Source organism: Spodoptera frugiperda, chromosome 31 (genome assembly GCF_023101765.2).
Source record: "Spodoptera frugiperda isolate SF20-4 chromosome 31, AGI-APGP_CSIRO_Sfru_2.0, whole genome shotgun sequence".
Taxonomy (NCBI): Eukaryota; Metazoa; Arthropoda; class Insecta; order Lepidoptera; family Noctuidae; genus Spodoptera; species Spodoptera frugiperda.
Genome location: NC_064242.1, coordinates 10807961 through 10828786, shown reverse-complemented (window position 1 = coordinate 10828786; position 20826 = coordinate 10807961).

The window sequence follows — 20826 nt, the reverse complement described above, 5'->3', positions numbered from 1 at the left end:
CATCCGGAACATGTTTCTTTAAAACAATTATGTTTTATTGCCTGAATGTTTATCTTTTGGTTCAGTTGTACGCCGATTGAAGCGGTTTGTACCGGGATACGAGAAAAACAACGATGACGTAGCTCCTTTACGTAGCAACCAGATAATGAGGATTGGCAGTAGTAGTAGATTATTTGATAGGTTAAGACGTTCAAATGCATTTTGTAAAAAATAATCAATACGTACGTAAATACAATCACATCTTTTTTCTTTGGACATACATGTAAAAAACAGCTTTGTACCACCTATTCATGCCACATTATTCATGTGGGAGAGCCATGTTTTGTCACGAATGGATTGGCTCAACCTGAATGATATCACGGCCTCACAGAATACCGACGTGAAACAACGCGAGCGTTGTGTTTCGTTGCGTGAGTGAGATTATCCTCCTTCTCAGTCCCCGTTTGCCCAAAAACCTTTAAATTCCCAACCACCAAAAAGTCGGCAATGCACTTGTAACGTTTCTGGTGTTTCAGCTGTCCTTGAACGGCGGCAATTGCTCCCCATTAAGTGATCCGTTTGCTCGTTTGCTGGCTTATACTATAAAAAATTTGTCTATAAACACAAGTAATTTCAAGTAAATAAGTACCTTACCTTATCGCTAGGAAAAAACAAACAAAGTTTATACTATTTCGATCACTAGTTGCGATAACAAACATGTCATTGATGTCCTATGAAATCATGCCACAAAGCGATGATAAATTAGTCCAAATTGGACTTGTCAATAAATCCAATTCCGTCTAAATAAAACAATGAACTTCACACATTGACCAGCTGTTTATAGGAAGGATTAAGCTATCAGTTTACGATACAATAAAATATTTATGCTACTAAAGTGTTTAATTGGGAAATCTATCATATCTACGTATGTATATCAATAAAGTATATGTACCTACAGATAATATACGTAATTACATATAACATCTGTTTTTCCTTAAATGTGTTACTGCGTATTTTCTTTTTACATACGAATATGCATTTATTTCCAATTTACTTAAAAAAATAAGGTTCTCTTTGAAGCGGCAAAGAAAACTGAAGGCAGTTTGCATTTTCAAAAAAAAAAATTTGTACAGTTACTTCATCTCTCCAAAATGAAAAAATACGAAACGTGAACACATTACCTGGCATAAAACATATGTATATTCTTCGTATAAAATCGTCCGATAAATATAAGTACGTCGTACTAAATAGCTTATGGACTCTGGTTAGCCTTTTAATCTTGACAATGTCAAGAGCGGTCGGTGCCACGGCAAGTATTTCTAGGTCAAGTGCCCTACACATAACATGAACGATGTATCCGTTCTTTGAGCTAACTCACAAAGGCTTTCCGTATATTGTTTGAAAGTGTTGCTTTTGGCTACTCACTTAAGTTCACATCATATTAATACCTGGAGGGTATGGGGGAAGTTTAGTAAAGGTTTCCGCATAGTTATTATTATCTTAATGTTACACTGTAATAGGGCATTAACCTATTGTTTAATTCGGAGCGTAATTGTCTTCAGATTACAAGTGAATCCGGGGGCGTGTTCCATCGTCTTGCGTCAGCCGAAAGATTGCTTATTATCAAGCGAGATATAGCTACATAAATAAACACATTGTGGTCATACATAAAATATATAACTGTGAAATGAGCTGTCGTCGGTGGTATTTCCGAACCGATACAACCTTCAAGAAAAGAGCGTATTCCTTTTTAAAAGGTCAGAAACGCACCTGTGACTCCTCTGGTGTTGCTTGTGCCCATGGGCGGCGCTGATCGCTTACCATCAGGTGATCCTCCTAAACCAAAAATAAAACAAAAATTATATATAGAAAAAGCCAGATATTATAAGTATAAAAGTTCATATAGGTTATAAATGCTCAGATACATTAACATGTGGACAACTGTTAAAGTTTTTGTAATTAGTATTGGTTGTAAATGTAGCATCTGATTAATGTATTCTACATTGATTCTAATCATCACCTTCTACACATTACTTATGATATAATTGAAAAAAAAGCCGCGTCCAAGTATCATCGCTACCGAAATCGTTGAACATGCGAATAATTTTACCAAAATTCATTACGGAATGTCTAAACTACATAAGTATTGTTTGGATAAGACAATCCTGTTAATGCTATTTTCAGAACCGAACAAATCCAAACAAGTTTCCTTCAACAGATTAATTTACTTTCAGCTATAAATAAACTTCGTAATAGTAGTTGCAAGAAACTGTCACAATCATTCAAGTAGGAGTTCATTGGCTTAGTATCGACCCGTGGAACTAAAAGAGCATTAAGTAGTTTTAGTCAGCGCTGGACTAAGTTAGTTTTAGCTTTAGTGAGCTAATTAGTCACGTCTAAAGATTATGCTTTACTCGGGTACCTTGTTTGGTGTGTTGGTAAATGGACGTTTTAGGTGTTATGGTAGTTTAGGGAACTGAGAGTAAAGTTCCCTAAGAAAATGATCCTCCTTTTTTACGGGGGGATAATCATCATTTGACTTACCCGCGTGGGGTGAGGCGAGAAGGAGTGTCAGACTCTTACTAACTTAAACCCACCCAGTTCCTACTCTTGTTTTTCCAGCCGGAGTCTTGGTAAACCCGCTAGGTAGTCCGCGCCTCAGGATCAGGCATCAGTCCTACTGAGCCCCATCTGTGGTGTTCTGATGGCTGAGGCGCGCGCGGAACGCGACGCGCCGTATGTACAGAAAAGGATTCTTCTACCAGACGAGATGATCATGCCTGGCGGGCTTTAGGACCAACTGTTATTCGGCTTTATAAAAAATTACAAAATCGAGAAATAGCATACATGTAAGCAAGTAAAAACAAAATGAACTCATACATGAATCAATTCCATTACTGGTTCCCGAGAACTTATTCCAATTTCAACGTTTACCTAAAAATCATTCCACTCACCGTCCTTTGCTAATATGTCAGAAGAAATCGTTCAAAAAATAAATACTCCTGACACATTTAGTAACGAGAACCGTAAGGGTGATTTTCCACCAGAGATGTGCTATGCTACGTTGCTTTAGATGCGTTTGGCTTCGACCAATCATATTTATTGGTACACACAGTTTAGCACTGGTGGAAACGGACTCAGCTAAACTATGTTTTTTATGTATGGATGGCTTCCCTAATATCACAGCTACATAGCTAATGGAAACGGTTACATAGTTTCACAGCTTAACCATTACATCTCCGTATCATAGCGACATAGCACATCTTTTTTTTATGGAACACGAGTAATCGTATCACCTGATGGTAAGCAATCGGCGCCGCGGGTTGTTGGGGAATCGGGGATTGGGAAGATTGAAAAGGGGTCACACAACGAAACACAATGCAAGCGTTGTTTCACGTCGGTTTTCAGTGAGGCCGTGGTATCACTCCGGTCGAGCCGGCCCATTCGTGCCGAAGCATATCTCTCCCACACTTAAATCTTCACATCTCTCGTGGAAAAGCACCCTAACGAACGAAACATGTATGTAATATCATTTGAAAACATAATATATTATGTAGACTGTCTATTTATTTAACTAATGAGACATCAAAAGGGTGTTTTTGCGACTTTAGAGTAAATATCTAAATGTGTAAAAGGGAATTTGAGTTATTTTTACATTTGTATTTAGTACTTATTTAGAGAGGCGAAGACGTATCTTTGACATGTTAATTTCGTTAATGAGTTTTCAGTTAATGTTCGTATAGATATGTTTAATTACTTAATTAGGAAAAAAATAATGGGCCGTTTGTAATTAATGTTCTGATGTAATTTAATTATCACATATCGTCTTCAAAGTACGAGGTGTTAGTTTGAACTTGAAATTGTATTGACCAAATCGACATTGTGTTATTGTACATATCAGTAAATTCTCAGTATTATTATTACAGTGCTTACGTCAATTCATGGTCATGGGGCGGGGCTAGAAAGCGGATCTCATCAGGCAAACATTAACTTAGTGGTGGTCAAGCGCATGTGACCACCATTGTACCTACTGGTCGACTATGTTGGTACAACAGGTATAAACCATTTTACGAAAAATCTGAATTTTATTTCACGTTTTCACAGTTGGGGCGGCAGTAAAAATGCTTCGAGTGCGTAATATATGACCGCATTCTGTTACCGGGTTGTATATTTTTTGGCGTTTTTTTAGTGTTTTAGAATCGTTGGTGTAGTGGGAGGAATTGGGATTTCTGAGCATAATAATTGGAGTTTGATCCAGAATTGATATTATAAATAAAGGGTTTTTGTTTGCAATCTTCTGTAATGGTATGTAATATGGAACTGTGTACAGTGTTTCTGCAATAGTATCAATGAAGGTTTGAATTCCTCATACATATCGAACAGACAATAATAGGTATGATTTATTAGTATAAAACTCATGTGATATTTCAAACAATTCAACCCGAGTGAATAGGTTGCTTATTGGCAGACGTGCTCCATCGTAGACTGCATCATCACTTACCATCAGGCAAGATAGCGGTCAAACGACGAAAATGACCCCTCAAATGTAAAAAAAAATTACACAAGATTGACCGACAATAAGTACCTGTCTACCTATTAAACAAGAAGAAGATTTTAAAATGAATTACCAGACACATCACGCGCTACAAAAGTGACCTAGACTACTTAGAAATAAACACCATATAAATAGGTATAGGACTCATTTAAAAATAATACCACTCCACATAAATAGGTACTTCAACTAGCCTATTCCTAAGTACCACGTGCATCCTAACGTGGTCGGGAGACGTGCACGTTGCACGCACATACGCAGACAGATAGCACGAATCACTTGCGTGCTTCTGCTACCCTAGTACTCGTTACCTAATGGAATAAAACTGGTTTGTGGTTATTATGGTGACACATTTTACGAAACAGTGTTGAAATTATGGAATAATAGAAATCTGTTAAATAACATTTTATTACAAATTGAAATATATCCATAAAAATAGTAATGGTCCTAAATACCTAATTGGATTTTTTTTAGTATGAGCCGGTAATGTAGCCGACGGATCACCTAATGGTAAGCAATCGCCGCCGCCCATGAATACCCGAAACACCAGAGGCTTTGCAAGCGCATTGCTGTCGTTTTGGAGGTTATGAATTTAAGGATTGTTGGAGAATTGTGGAGTGGGAAAGGGAGTAATTGGCATTTATGACGTCATTGGTTTTTTACAGAGAAAGTGACAATGTTAATCAATAGATTACTTTATTCCACGAAAGTATAACAATATAATATTTGCACGAGTTATCTTTTACTGCACTGCATGATTTGCGCCAGGCAGTCTACAATCATGTTGCTAGGTCGGACATGTATTAGCGTACGTGCGAACGCCTCAATACTCATGTCCGCCTGGTAGGTGCAAAGTCTAGATTGGTTTGAAGGGAATCATTTATGTTTGTGATTTTCCTTTGCTCTTAATTGTGTGACTAATGGGCACTTATCCTACATGTATAGTATAACTAGAAGTCGTGTTTTAAAGATGTTTGTTTAATTTTAATATTTTTAGCAATGCATGCGATGCAAAGCACGTATGCATGTGCGTTTCAAACTTACCTTTAAACAATTATTTGTAAAAATTTTTAGGTATTTAGATTTTTCGTACATTTCTCAGTAGTAGCACGGAGTCTGGAATTGTGCCCAAGCTAATAGGCTCATCTCCTACTACATGAGACAACACAAATAGTAAAAAGTGGGTGTACATTGTTTAGCGGCATTACGTGCCATAATGTGCACCTCTGCCTACTCCTTCGAGGATAAAAGGCGTGACGTTGTTGTTGTTGTTTGTTTGTCAAAACTACGATCACTTCAATAGGCACTAATTCAAATGACTAATGAAGTATCCAAAGTATTCCATAATATGACATTAAACAATAACATCAATGCCCCTTAACCTCTACATATTGTTGATATAAGTACAGTTACCAAACGGAATAAACCATCTTCGGTGCGTGAACTCATAAAATGTGTTTTGGTTGATCTGTGCGATGACTTCTCAATTGGATATGACTGATATAGACCCGCCCACAAAATTGCTATGATACCTAAATCTTTGGTAGCAAAATTAAAGTACACGTAATGTTAATGTTAAGAGTAACATGCAGTTCTCGGTTTTATTCATATATACGAAATCCTGGGATTAATTTTATTTTGATCAGTATCTTTAATACGAATTTGCTTTACGTTTAACGCCGAAACGAGAGTGATTTTAGCTTTCTGTACCCTTAGTATGAGTTTGTTTTATGTTGAACGAAAAAGAAACGTTTCGAACTCGTTCAGCTCTCTGATTGGCCGGCTCGAATAAACCAACCAATCAGAGAGCCGATCGTGCGAATAAGCCTTCTGATTAGTTGATTTATTCGAACCGGCCAATCAGAGTGCTGAACACGCTCTCGTTTCGATTACTTCACACGTAAAGCAAACTCATACTAATGGTACTATTGAGCGGTTTTACTTGAGAGGTGTATCTCGATTAATATTTTCCAATTTTCCTCTATTTATTCAGGATATATATTACCCTTTATTCAAGATCATTTATCATTTTCTATAGGTTGGACAAATATGTCAATTGGGGTAGAAAAACATTTGTGATCCTAAAGCAACGGAACTTCACTAAAGTGATACGAAAAATGTATTCCCTCGTCCGATAGCTGGACTTTGGTACCTATATTGAAACTTAAGCTTACTTATAATATTTAATCAAAATGTTATAATACTTTTGTTACCCGACTGCGCCAGAAGGAGGGTTATGTTTTTTTTTCTTTATCTTATTTCAACTCCAGAAATCATTTTTTTTTATTGCGTCGCATTAGGATGTATTACATACAAATTCACATGCATATGACACCCAGACCCAAAATAACAATTTATAGATCAAATCGAACCCGCACATTGCACGGCAGCCAGTTGACTAGCCACCGTTCCAACCATGCAATCGTGTCGTCATAATGTTAATTCATTACAAAGTAAGAAGTTAACTAACCAACTTCTTACATTTTGACCTTAATGGGAAATTGGAAGGGCAGACTCGAAAATGATGAAGAAGACCCTGTCAAGAACTGGACTGTATTACTTATAAACGTACCTACACTAAACACTTAAAAACCTATTTAATCTGGGGGCACGGTAGTGCCCCCGCCAAGACGAGCCAAGCGAAGCGCAAGCGCAAGGGCACTACCTACCTTTTCTCGAAGCGCTTCGTCGAATTTTTGAACCTTCATAACTTGAGTTTGGGTTATACCAGATAAACAAAATTTTCAGGATATAATGTCAGTGGTAGACTTAATAAACCTCTAAAGTTTCAATTGCATAGCTCTTTATACTTTAGATTTTATTGATATCTAAAATACCCCGATTTCGTCACTCACTCACTCACTGATGATCAACAAAATTCTTAAGGTACTTCCTGAAGTCCTAGAAAACTGAAATTTGGTATGTAAGCTAGTATTAGTACCCAAACAACAAAAAAATCCTAAAACTTGGAACTTTTACCCCCCAACCCCTTAAACTAGGGGGTGAAAGTTTGTTCGAGACTTCCGCAACTTTTGACGCTAGAGGTCTGAATGCGGCCGCGGAGGGGTAAAAATCTGAAATAAGGAAACTTAATTCCCTATTTCCTGCTTGAGATCTGAAAATTATACACAAGTACATAGAACACAAACTTTTCATCAAATCAAAACATTATCCTACCCATAAGTACTTAGATATGAATAATATTACTACACTTCACTTCGGTAAGTGTTTATTAATCAACCTATACTTTTGAACATAAGCATCGTAAGTATAGTATGCGCCAACGCCCGCCGCCTGCCCCCTCGTCCCCGCGCAGTAGCTAAAAATAATCGGCCCGTCAGCGAGCGCGGCACCCGAACGCGGGCAGACGCGCGAGGGCAGACGTCGTTGACGGTTGTCTCGTTGAATGAAAAATTTTCGGAATATTTCGGTGATTTAAAAGTTTGTTATCGCGGAGAAAAAAACCATTTGCCAAATATTTAATTGTTAGTAGTTTAGTAGGTAAAGGTTTAGATACTAGTGTTTTAATTTTCATTGATAAAAAGTATTAGGATTACGTTTGCAATTTTCTTATAAATTTAGTAGTTTAGTAGGTGAAGGTTTAGTTAGGTACTAGTGTTTTAATTTTCATTGATAAAAAGTATTAGCATTACGTTTGCAATTTTCTCACAAATTTAATTAAGAAATTCAAAGATTGAATAAGTAGGTATTTGCAATTAAGTAGTATAGGTTAGTAGGTATAATATGTTTATAGTTGTTTATGAAGGTACGACTTAGTGAGAATAATTTGAAACGTAGGTCATTATTTAATTTTCATTGTTAATAGGTTTAACTTAAGTAGTTTAGGATTACGTACGGTTTGAATATTGTATAGTAGGTAGAAAATTACGATATTGATAGTTGTTAATCTAGTGTTAAAAATAATTTTGTGTAGGTATTTTAGAACTAGGTTTAATAGGCTTATCTACAGGTACCTATACCGCTCATTTCATTGACACTTGTCCAGTAGGTAGGTATAATTTACTTTAAGATTTAATTGAGAGGTTTAGTTTACAGTTTGGCATTACATAGCCTTGTTACTAGGTTAAGCTAGGGTATAGGTATTTCGTTACTTAGATACTGAACATGGATAGTGTAAAAGTTTTACATGAAGTGGAGCTGGGACCCCGCCGCCATCGTGTGGTTAATATGCCGGGAGACGGTTCCTGCCTCTTCCATTCCTTGACATATTTAATACCCCAAAAAAAGAAAGAAAAAATGAGCGACAAAAAAATACTTGTATTTGTCGCTCATTTTATCTTTCTATCATAAGCAACCTACAAAAAGAAATGAAATCCCACAAAAACATTTCATGTTAAATGTTGCCAAGACGAGACCATATAGCTCGCACTGTCAAAAAGTAATCAGATCCCGTGTAGAGCCAAGTTTCTAACCCTACATGCCTTGACCTAAATCGATAAGCCCTAATTTCACACTCAAGTTACGGGGAAATTCTACAGCCATAGCTCGTACTGCGTAGTTCGTAGCGCGTAGCAGAGTTTTTACGCTATAATCTCGTAGGCGTGCAAACCTTGGACGTAACTGGCGAGTTGGCCGCACGGAAAGAGTTTAGAAGATTGAATGGATTTTTAAGCTCAAGCCCATATGACGAATAGCAAAAAGTCCGTGCGGCCGACTCGCCAGTTACGTCCAAGGTTTGCACGCCTACGAGATTATAGCGTAAAAACTCTGCTACGCGCTACGAACTACGCAGTACGAGCTATGGCTGTAGAATTTCCCCGTAACTTGAGTGTGAAATTAGGGCTTATCGATTTAGGTCAAGGCATGTAGGGTTAGAAACTTGGCTCTACACGGGATCTGATTACTTTTTGACAGTGCGAGCTATTTATTATGGTCTCGTCTTGGCAACATTTAACATGAAATGTTTTTGTGGTACGGTTATCTCTATGTATATTACAACAAGGAAAAAATGCATAAATAACATTAAGGTACCAGGATAACAGGAGGTGGAAGGAGCAAACCGACAGATGTTTGAAACTGCCGTCATGATGTCAAAATAATGGCGTCGTGGGACAAGACATCTACGTTTCCGCGTCATAAGTATCAATTTTGTATGTTTTATGATGCCTTGGTGGCGATAAATAAAATTAGACAGCCGTACTAGTGTAATCTACTAGGATAGATAGACATGATTTATTGTATGTAAGTTTTAATGCTTGGGCTGCTCCATTTTAAGTAGCTCTTGCTTGAGTATTGCGCTAGTCGTTTCTCATAATATGGGAAGTACTAAAATCCATTATTTATCTGTTGTGATATTATTAATGATGTCATTTTTATTTGGTATCTAAGTGTGTATAAAAATAATCTACCTAGAACTTTAAATTGAATGAAACCAATATACTTTGTTCGGCCTATAAGTGGCCACTGCTGAGCAAAAGCCTCTTCTCACACAAAGGAGAAGCTTCGAGCATTCATCACCACACTTTCTCAATGTGGTTTGGCGATTTCAAACTTATAATAAATTAGAAATTATAAACCCAGGTTTCCTCGCAATATTTTCTTTCACCGTTTGTCAGTGGTGTCTAAATAATCTTAGAAAGCACATTTAATACGGAAAAAGTCACATTGGTACTTGCCGTTCGGTTCCGTCTTAATCCTTCGGGCCATCAGGATAATTTTGTTTGGGTTAGAAATACTATATTGAAATATCTACTGTACTAACTTACACAGGCATACAAAATGTAATTCTATTCAACAGGCACATACCAAATCTCCATTTAAATAAGTAAACAAAAGCTAACATCGGTCTCTAAAAGAGAATACACTAATCCTGTGGTCTCCTTTGAAAGGTATATTACATTAAATATGCAATCCTCATCTAAGGTTAGCCACATGAGCATATTATATAATTTAGCCACGAAACCGACATGATTAAGCTTACTCAAGTCTGCCAGTTTGGTCAAACCTTTGTTTTATTCAAACTATCAAAGTAGTTTCAAAGTTATACTATTCTCGGCCTACGTGACTATTACGTGTATGTTAAATGTTGAAGTAATCCATCTTACATATTTACTTAGATATAAGTAGGTATGTCAAATTACTTTTTTTTACGGAATAGGTGGCAAACGAGCAGACGAGTCACCTGATGGTAAGCGATCAGCGCCGCCCATGGACACTCGCAACACCAGAGGAGTGAGAAGAGCGTTGCCGGTCTTTTAAAAAGGAGTATGCTCTTTTCTTGAAGGTTTGAAGGTTGTATCGGTCCGCCGACGACAGTTCATTTCATAAACTCCACTGCACTGTACTTCCATGTACACGAAAATATCTTTTTTATATTTAAAGCGTCTTTATTAACCGATTTGTCTTTTTGCGTGGAGGACTAAGGGGAAGGGCTTTCTTCAACAGTGGATGTCTTCCGGCTTCACCCGCGTTCCTATTCGATAAAAGGTATCCTATCCCCCAAATCAACTCAATACCTGTCTGTATACCAAATTTAATAAAAAAAACGTTCATTAGTTTCATCGTGATTGACGGATAAACATCCAAATAAACAAACTTACCTAAGTCAAAAAGTATTTCGAGTATTTAGAGTCCCAAATCTTGGGCGGGCCTATTCCTTCAAAAATCTTCGCTGTTGATATTTACAGTACAAACGTTAATTAACAGAAAGTAAGAGAAAGAGCTCTTATAATAAAGGGATGGCCTTTGTAATTAATAAAAAAATAAATAAGACATTTACAGAAGAAAAAATGTCTTTTAGTAGTTTTAATTTATAAACAGCAAACAGAATTAAGCGGGTTGAGTAAATTTGCTGATGTCTCTGGCTGAAGATTAAGAGTTACGGTTTACATAAACCCCAAAGCCTTTTGCGTTAGTAAAACATTTAACAGATTTTCAGCAAAAGTAAAAATTTCTCTTTTTTATCCCAAAAAATGTATTTTAAGCTCTAGTGTATTTTTTTAATGGAAACACTCAAATGCTTATCCTAAAAAAATACCATCTATTAAAATGATGATGTATAAAAATAGGGCCACCCCGAAACAATACCGGCAATCGCCGAGCTTATTTAATACAAAATTTTCGGAGTAACATTTTATCAGGAGCACGCAGCCCTAGTCCGGTATCAGGCGGATAAAACTGGATATAACCGGATAGTTGCAGATTCATTGTCATTAATCATTAGTGGTATCGCTGGCAGACTGTTGTTCTGATTTTGACGGCGACGCTGTTGCCATCATTCTGTTGGTGGTTTGTTATTTTAGTTGGTTTAAACAATATGTACTTTTAGATCAGCACAAAGCCTAGGTTTCCTTTGCTTTCATAGTTAAGAATTAAGCCAATGAAACAATATTTACACAGGCTACGAAAGATTAGTTCCTTCATCATCATCGTCATAATATCAGCTACAAGGCGTCCACTGCTGAATATAGGCCTAAAATAAATTTAATTCGAAAAACATATTTTCAGATCCAAAAACAAAACTGCTTTTGTCATGTAAGTACCGTATTTAATTTCAACATTACTAGACAATAGGAACCAGCTTTTCCCAATTTGCATTATGCTTGTATGTATAGGTATTTCTAGATTTCGCCTTTATTTGCAAATATCACAATTAAAGTCAATAATTAGTCATCTGATTTAGATAAAGTGTTAGGAAAGAGATAAAAAAATAATTCAATAGATTTCTTACTGTAAGTCGGAGCAAATATTAGTTCTTTCCAAACATAATTTAGTTTGCATTGAATTTTTCTTCGTCTGCATATTTGTGCATGGCTATGATTTTCCAGTATTGCCAGAATGCAGAGGACACGGTCAAGATTAGGAAGGCAATGGACCGTTCTAGAACTTTTACCTTTTATTTTATTTTATGTGAAGATATCGCGTTGATAGGTTGCTGTCAGAAGTTGTATAACTAGTTTGTATTGTAAACAGCTTTGTCTTAAAATAAGGCGATTTGTAAATACACATGTTTTGGCACAAATGGGCTGGCTTGACCAGAGTGATAAACCGACGTGAAACAACGCTTGCGTTGTGTGACTGAGGTCTCACAGGAAACCCAATTACCCTTTTTATCTTCCTCTTCCTGCCACCCGCAACGCACTTGTAATGCGTCTGGTGTTTCGGGTGTCCATGGGTGGCGCTGATTGCTTACTGGCGATCCGTCTGCTCATTTACCGGCTTATACCATAAAAATGATGTTGATATTCGAAGATATTTAATCATTCCTTATAATCGTAAAATAATTATTAGTGAAGTAACACATTATTTTTATTACATAAGCAATTAAAATGCGCAGTACTAATCTTTAGTGTTCTTGTGAAGATTAACAAAAGAGATAATGACCGGAAAGTGCAGTAATTCTAGAACTTTCCTCCTAAAATAGATTGCGCGCTTCTTAAGCTGTTCTTAGACTAATGATGATCACAAATCTTCTTTTTTATTCTTTTGAGCAATGTTCCACTGCAGTAATAAAGAATATGGACAATGGAAAAGTTTAAGTAGTTCAATAGAAAATAAGTAGTTGTTTGAAGTAGGTTCATTAGGGATTTTTGTGCCCAATCACACTTAGGGCCTGTTTCACAAAGTCTAGATAGTTTATGTACCAGATAAGTATGAATTAAGAACTTATTTTGTGTGAATTATGTTGTGAAACTGGTGCTTATATTCGTACTATAAGTGTCAAAGTTTGTTTCTTTGAAAGTTTCTAGGTCAATCATGCTGAAACTACTGAACAGATTTTGATGATACATGGCATACAGACAGGGTATTAGCTGACTTGGGTGATAGGATACTTTTAGCCCACGGGAACGGTGAAGCCGCTGACAGAAGTTAGTAATTTATAAGGTTTTTTATAGTATAATCGGTAAACGGTCACCTGATGGTAAGCAATTGCTGCCGCCCATGTACATCCGAAGCACCAGAGTCCTTGGGAAGAGGGGTAGTTGGACCTCCGGTAATGTCAATCACACAACTAAACACATCGCAAGCATTGTTTTACATCATTCAGGTTTGTCCTATATATTCATTGAAATAGGTTTCCTACGTTGATATAATTAATGGCTTAATTAAATGGCTAATAAAAATTGAATGCAGAGTAATTCATCTATAGAGATAATAACAGAACATCTGATGTTAACATAAAATTATGTGTTATATAACAAGCTATAAAAATACCACTGACTGATAGTGTCACACTATGATAACACTGTTTGTCTAAGACAATAAAAATGATATGCATATTAGATGATACTTAAATATTTTTAGCCATATGCAGAACATTCGAGCAATGTTAGGAAAGAGAAGCTAAAATATTGATGTCTAGACATTCACTTCTGAGTGATTTATTGATACTTGATATGTACGTCATAACGTTACTTCGGAAGCTATCAATGCGTTTTGATTAACGATATAAAATGGTCAGCTCAAAACTTCAATCAAGTATAGAGTTGTCTGAATTTTTGTTTCCAAAAAAATCACAATATTATATTTTTGTCACAAAAATAATAAAAAACTATTTGCTAGCTTAGCCCGCATGTATTGTGGACTTTGTGACTTAATATCCTAAATAAAAAGTAGTCTAAGTTATTCCGTAGGTACTACATCAACTACCTCCCAATAAAAGTACCGTAAAAAATTGTATAGCCATTTCAGAGATTAACCGGAACAGATAGAAGAATACACAAAAATTGTAAAAAATATAACTCTTTTATATCGTGTGTTTATTTATATGCATGTAGTAAAACGCGGTTATTTCAATATTACAAACAGACACTCTAATTTTATTTATTAGTCTAGACTAGGCTAGATGTGGTAACATAGGAGCCGCCCAAAACTTTTTTAAACGAAATGTAAAATATTGAGATTTAATAAAAAAATATTGTAGTTGATACAATTAATTGAGTAGTTGATAAGTATATTTTATTTAATTCTAAGTTTGTATTTATGTAAAGATCGCCGGTTATGTCAAGATAATTATTATTGCGATTTAATACTTCTCGAATATTCTGAACAATCGTAAAAAATAAACATTATTTAATACATGAGGTGATTGACTTCAACAAACAATATAATCTTACCACCCTTTACTATCAGTAGTTTTGTCTGTTTGTAGATATTTGAATATTAATAGAAATGTAAATAAAAAACTGTTTAGTAACGTGCGTCTTCTTTCTGTATTTGAATATATACCTATTTTAACTGATTATAACTCAATAGCAGAAAAAGGAGAAGGCATATGAATAATACTGGATCAACCAAGACTGACAGCATCATGATCATTTGAAAGACAGAGCTGATCCATGTGTCACAAAATACCACAAAATTTAACCAATCTCGAAATTAAATGACGATTCTAAGCTTTTATAGACAAAAACGATGTAAACCGAATTTTATCAGATTAGTCGGTATTAATAAGCCCTGAAGTTTTCCAAGAAAATTATACAGCGAGACGTAAATTATATATATTATGTATCAATATTTAATTTTATCTTATAGGAAATATACTAAATACGAATCATAGTTATCACCTTTATAATCAGGTACCTACGGAAAAGAACTGGTCTGATTACAGTTTTTATTTACTCGTAGAATTAATTGGTCATTATCAGTGACCATACAAAAACATGGCAGGCCGTGACCGTCAAAATGTTTGCTAAGTCTCTTATCTATCATTTGAAGGCGGTAGTACCATTGCCCTCTGATATGATATTTTAGGCCTATAACAAGCGGCAAGCTGTATGTACCTACAATAACTGAAATATATATTTGTAGCTTGTATATCGTGGTTGCCCGGAAGCCTAGGACAATCCCTTCTTATGGATGAGGGTTCGAAGCCTACCAACGGTAATTGTGACTTTTTGCGAGTTATAGGTATGTACTTTTCAAGCATATTTAGACACTACTGACCAACGGTGAAGTAAAGCATCGTGAGGAAACCTGGGCTTATAATTCCTAATAATAAGTTTGAAATTGCCAACCCGCATGAGCAAGCGTGGTGATTAATGCCAAAACTTTGGTCAGCATTGGCCACTTATAGGCTGTTGATGCGTATTATGTGACATTTTTCAAAATTTTCAGTACTAACGTGAAGTGATGTGATCTCTAGTTTTTCGACAAGTGTAAAGATTATGGCAAATCCGTTTATAAATAGGCAGGTTTTTGATTAAACGTATTTTGGCTGATGGAATACGATTTATAAAGTAACTTTTGTAAACATAAAATAAATATTTTTATGAAAATCATTTGTTTATTTTACAGTTCTACAAGGAAAGCTTTTAAAAGCAAAAATGTGTTAACATTGGTTTATAAATACACCACTTTAATAGGTAGGTATTGGAGGGAAGTAAAATATTTGCTGTAAAAGTATACATGTAGTTTTTTTTGTATAATCAATTTCCGCCGCACAAGCAAAACACCAGAGGCGTTACAAGTGTGTTGCCGGCCTTTTGGGGGTTAGGAATTTAAGGGTTGTTGGGGAAGATTGATAATGGGGTTAACCGCACTCACACAACGAAATACAACGCAAGCGTGGTTTCACTCCGGTCGAGCCGACCCATTCGTGTCGAAAGCTTCGACATGGCTCTAAATGATTATTTTTGAAAGATTATAAAGTGCAGATCAGTAATCGTTAAGATTGATTAAGATTGAGCTAAAACCCTTTCATCTAAGGATCAAATGAAATTTATTATAAAGTGGTTAAGACAGCGACCGACAGGTGAAAAGGAGACAATATTGCCAAAGTCTTTTTGGAAACTGATTTGGTAGAACCGTGTGATAAAAACCTATTCATACAATATAATAGACATAGTTTAGTTCAAGATAGGAATATAATAGTATCTAATGAAATACACTAAATTAGTAAACACATTATATCTAGTCGATAAAGCAATAAATATTGCTAAATACTATTTGATAGTGGCAACTGTGTTATCTTAATTACAAATACGGTAACTGTGAACACGTACTTATTCAAAACTTACCCTAGGCGATTTGTATCGCAGCATTAACAGTCTATTGTACTCTGAATTTGTTGGTAGAAGATTATTAAGTAACCATTTTCCAGTTTCATATTACTTAGGTATTTATATTCACGACTGACTGACTTGCATTACTTTTGCCAAATCGGTCCTGCCGTTCTCAAGTTTTAGCGATACTACTGAACAGCAATTGATTTTCATACCTACATAAAGATTTGCTTTTTATCTACTTCAGTTAATGAAATAAAAAAGTGTAAAGAAGACACATCACGACAAGATAACATCAAATCAAATAAACAGACATAATATTATTTAATACTTTCGTTGATAAAAGTGAGAATTTATAAAACATATAGCATATATACCTAAGTATATTAACATACATATAGTAGTATCAGATAGCAAATTCCACGTAGAATTTGCCGTCTATGTACATACACGTCACTCGGAAAATGTATGATAGTCTCTGCAATGGAACTTGACATGTAGAGTTACCTAAATTATATCATGTTTTTTTTCTCGAGATATCGGGTACCTAAATTATTTTATGACTTTTTCCTCGAGATAATGCATTACATTTATATTATGTATATTGTATAATATTATGTAGTAATGATTTTTATAAGTTGTGTTGTTCAAATCACGGTTTACTCACGTAAATTAATGGAGAAAAGCTCTACTAGTTTCGAGACACAGAGGGACTTTTTATCATGAGCAGCGTGCGCAGCGCGTCTGTAGGCTGCGTTATGTGAGTAATCCGTGATTTTTAGTTAATTTAGTATGTCTCACGATAGTTATTATAAAGAATAAACCAGTTATGTTATAGTATTGTTACAAATTGGAGATGTGTTTATTAAAATAATATACAAAGTAAATACCTTATAACACTTGTTCGTTCATACTTTGAGCTTGATCCTTAAAAAATTGGCAGTAGCGTTTTCGGCATGTGACTGATGACTTTTCTTTTGTCAAAAATACAGTAACTGATAGCAAAAAATTCTAGAAAGTTCCAGTAAAACAGTTATTGTTTTAAAACGAATAAAATATAACCAGTTTTTATATTATTTGTTTACTTATCTTGTTATCGGCTCGTGCCTTTGCTGTGTGCATAATGTTTATACATAGATTTCATTATATGTGTTTATACACACATGTATATGTACCAACATACGTAATTGATAAACGCTGTGACGTCATATTGTTTTATCAATAATGTCTAGGCTCTTCTCGACAATTTGTCGTTTTGCGTTTTCAGGTTTTTAGGTTGATCTACATATCTTTATTATGTTGTTTATCAGTATTTACTTACATTTATATGTGTGGTATACTTTTAAATATTTTTTATATTGGGTAAGTATCAGGAATATTAAAACATAAAGGAATGTCATACTGAGTGAATCGTGGAGGTTAGATGGCAAACGCTCCATATAAAATACTAACATTAGCCGAATTAAACGACCCATAAGATTTTTTTATCAACCAATTATTTCTCTCACTGTGGGCGAGGTGAGAGGGAATGTCAGACTCTTACTGACTAAAACCCACTCCGTTCCTACTCCTGCTTTTCCAGCCGGAGCCCCGGTAACCCGCTAGGTAGTTTGCAGCTCCGGGTCAATTAACCATAATAATGTCGATTTACAGCAAAAGTTAAGGCAAACTGCTTACGATATCTGCATGGAAATCAACATGTGACCTACAACAAAGCATACGAGCGCATCACACGTCTGCACGCTGTCACAGCACATAATATAAGCGATGGTTTTGAAAATAAACGACACATTTGGATTCCGTTTGCATTCGCCTTTTCATTTATAAGAACCTCTAAAAACATTAATATGGAATCTTGAACTGAGCTACAATTTTGTTCATATAATAATATTCAAAGGACTAAAATTAAATATTGCGCACTTTTATTCAAATTCGTGAATAGGTTTGTTTAATCCAAATATGCATACAAAGGACCTAAGGACCAACCCGTGCAACTTAGTAACATACCATAATATTGACCAGAGCATAATTAAAACAATTATTTACTAGCAACTGAGCCTTGTAATCCCACAGAGTACCGACAATAACGTGCCTGCATTATTATATGCACGTTTAACAAGAGCACGTGGCTTGCAGCACGCGCTGCATATTGACACTAGAGATCGGGAGATCCTAATAAGTCATGCTTGCCTAGTACTATTAATGGCGTTGCCGACAATAGCTATGAATTTATTGTAGGTGAAGTTGAATCTTAACCTGTATTTAGACCAATAAATAAATTGGAGTGTCTGTTTGTAATATTGAAATAACCGTATATCTTTTGAATAGAAATATGATACCTACATCAAAATAATATTTTTTATAATTTTTGCTTGTATGTTTATTCCGACTAATCTCTGAAATGGCTGAACCGATTTTAGCGGGACTTTTATTTGCAGGTAGCTAGGCATATGCAACTTTTATTATCCACAAAGTTCATGATACACGTAAGCAAAGCTAGTATTAAATAAAATCTACCAGTTATATTAATTGTTCTATAGATAAAACGGTGGTTTTTATTCAGAGTTATTATTAATCAATGCTCGTTGTATATTGCCACGAAAGATCTTAACAAGTCATGTTAGCCTGGTGCTATTTATGGTGTTAGTAGCAATTGCTATGAATTTATTTATGTTGTAAACTTGGCCGTATATATTCATTCTGAGGTACACAATTTACATACTTTTCTACGATTTCTGTCCTTAGTGTACTAGTATTTGAATATACAGTGAACCTCCGGTAATCCGACAAACAATATACAGGGCAGCGTCGGTCTATCGAATTTGTCAGATTATAAAGCACAACCTAAGACCCCCTAGAGTCCGGATTTTTTTTACAAAAGAGTACCATTTCGAATAATAAGATTATTTATGCTGTATGTACTTTGAAGTACAAATCATACTATATTTATGTATGTATGTCGAATTTAGTAAATTAAATAGCAATAAAGAGTTGAAATTTATATAAATAAAAATAAATCGCCAAAATTTATGTACGCGCATAACTTCTGTACGACAGCACCGATTTGGCTAATCACCGGACCTTATTATTGTTTTTTATTATTATTTATTAGGTTTAAAAGGTTAGAAAAGAAGACGAAGACGGTACGAAGTTTGAAGGGACGGCTAGTTTTAATATAACATTAAGCATAAATACACATATGTACCAAAATAACTAAGAATTATTAAGTCTTCGACTACCTATAAAAAACTGTTGAAGGCAAATCCTCCGCTAACGTCGGACACCGGTGACCACCACGGCGTTCAATGTGTTAATCAAATACATGTCGAATTAGACAGGAGCTGGATTATCGGGGTTCCACTGTAGTTTTAAGGATTGTTCTTAGATCCGGGTCTTCATAACCTCATTCTTCTATGTAATTTGTCATTCATTAGAAATAACTAATAGTCAAAGCATGGAAATAAATATTGAATGTTTACAATTTCATTAGCAACTCTGCCTGTTATGTAGATTTCTCTTTACAAATAACAAATAGAAAACATACTATACAGAACTAACCTGCATCAAGTGATTCGAGACGTGACATCACCTTGAGCCTCTTTTCTTATTGTCGTAATACTAGGATGTTTATAAACAAATACAAGGATACATTACTTGTTAAAACTTCACAAGTCTAAATAACAAAATGGCTTCAAGAGGATATTACCGTCTGCCTTGCAGTTGACCTTTTTTATGGAATAAGCCGGTAAACGAGCTGACAGATCACCTGATGGTAAGCAAACGCCGCCGCCAATTCGATTAAAAAATGTTATTGGAATTTACAATACGTAAAATTCTCAATAGTAATATGAGATTTGGAATTCATCCCGATGACAATAGGTTTGGCCCTCTTGTTTAAAACTGACACATGTTACGATCACCAAGAATAAAACTCTGAAACGAATATAATCAAAATATTTTTTATTATGACACTTCAATCGCAGAAATTAAATCACTCAATAAGGACCTGCCAGTCAAGTCACCTTAGTCACCAATAGTTCTATTAATAATTATTATAAACGCAATTGAAAGGTAGTCAAAGTAAAACCCCATTAAATATTGACTCACACGACATCACCAGTTGTTTTCCAAGTATGTATTCACAAATAGATATACTTAAATAGAGAAAATATTACAAGGGATTTAGCGTCACTAGTAAATAACGTGATCGAACATGTATTGTAGTCATGAGGGAAAATACTCAAGATAAGAGTGAGAGTTTGCGTAAATACTGAACTTTTTATTTATTGTTCTACGGAAATGGTGAGCAAAATGGGTTTTTACAGATAACAG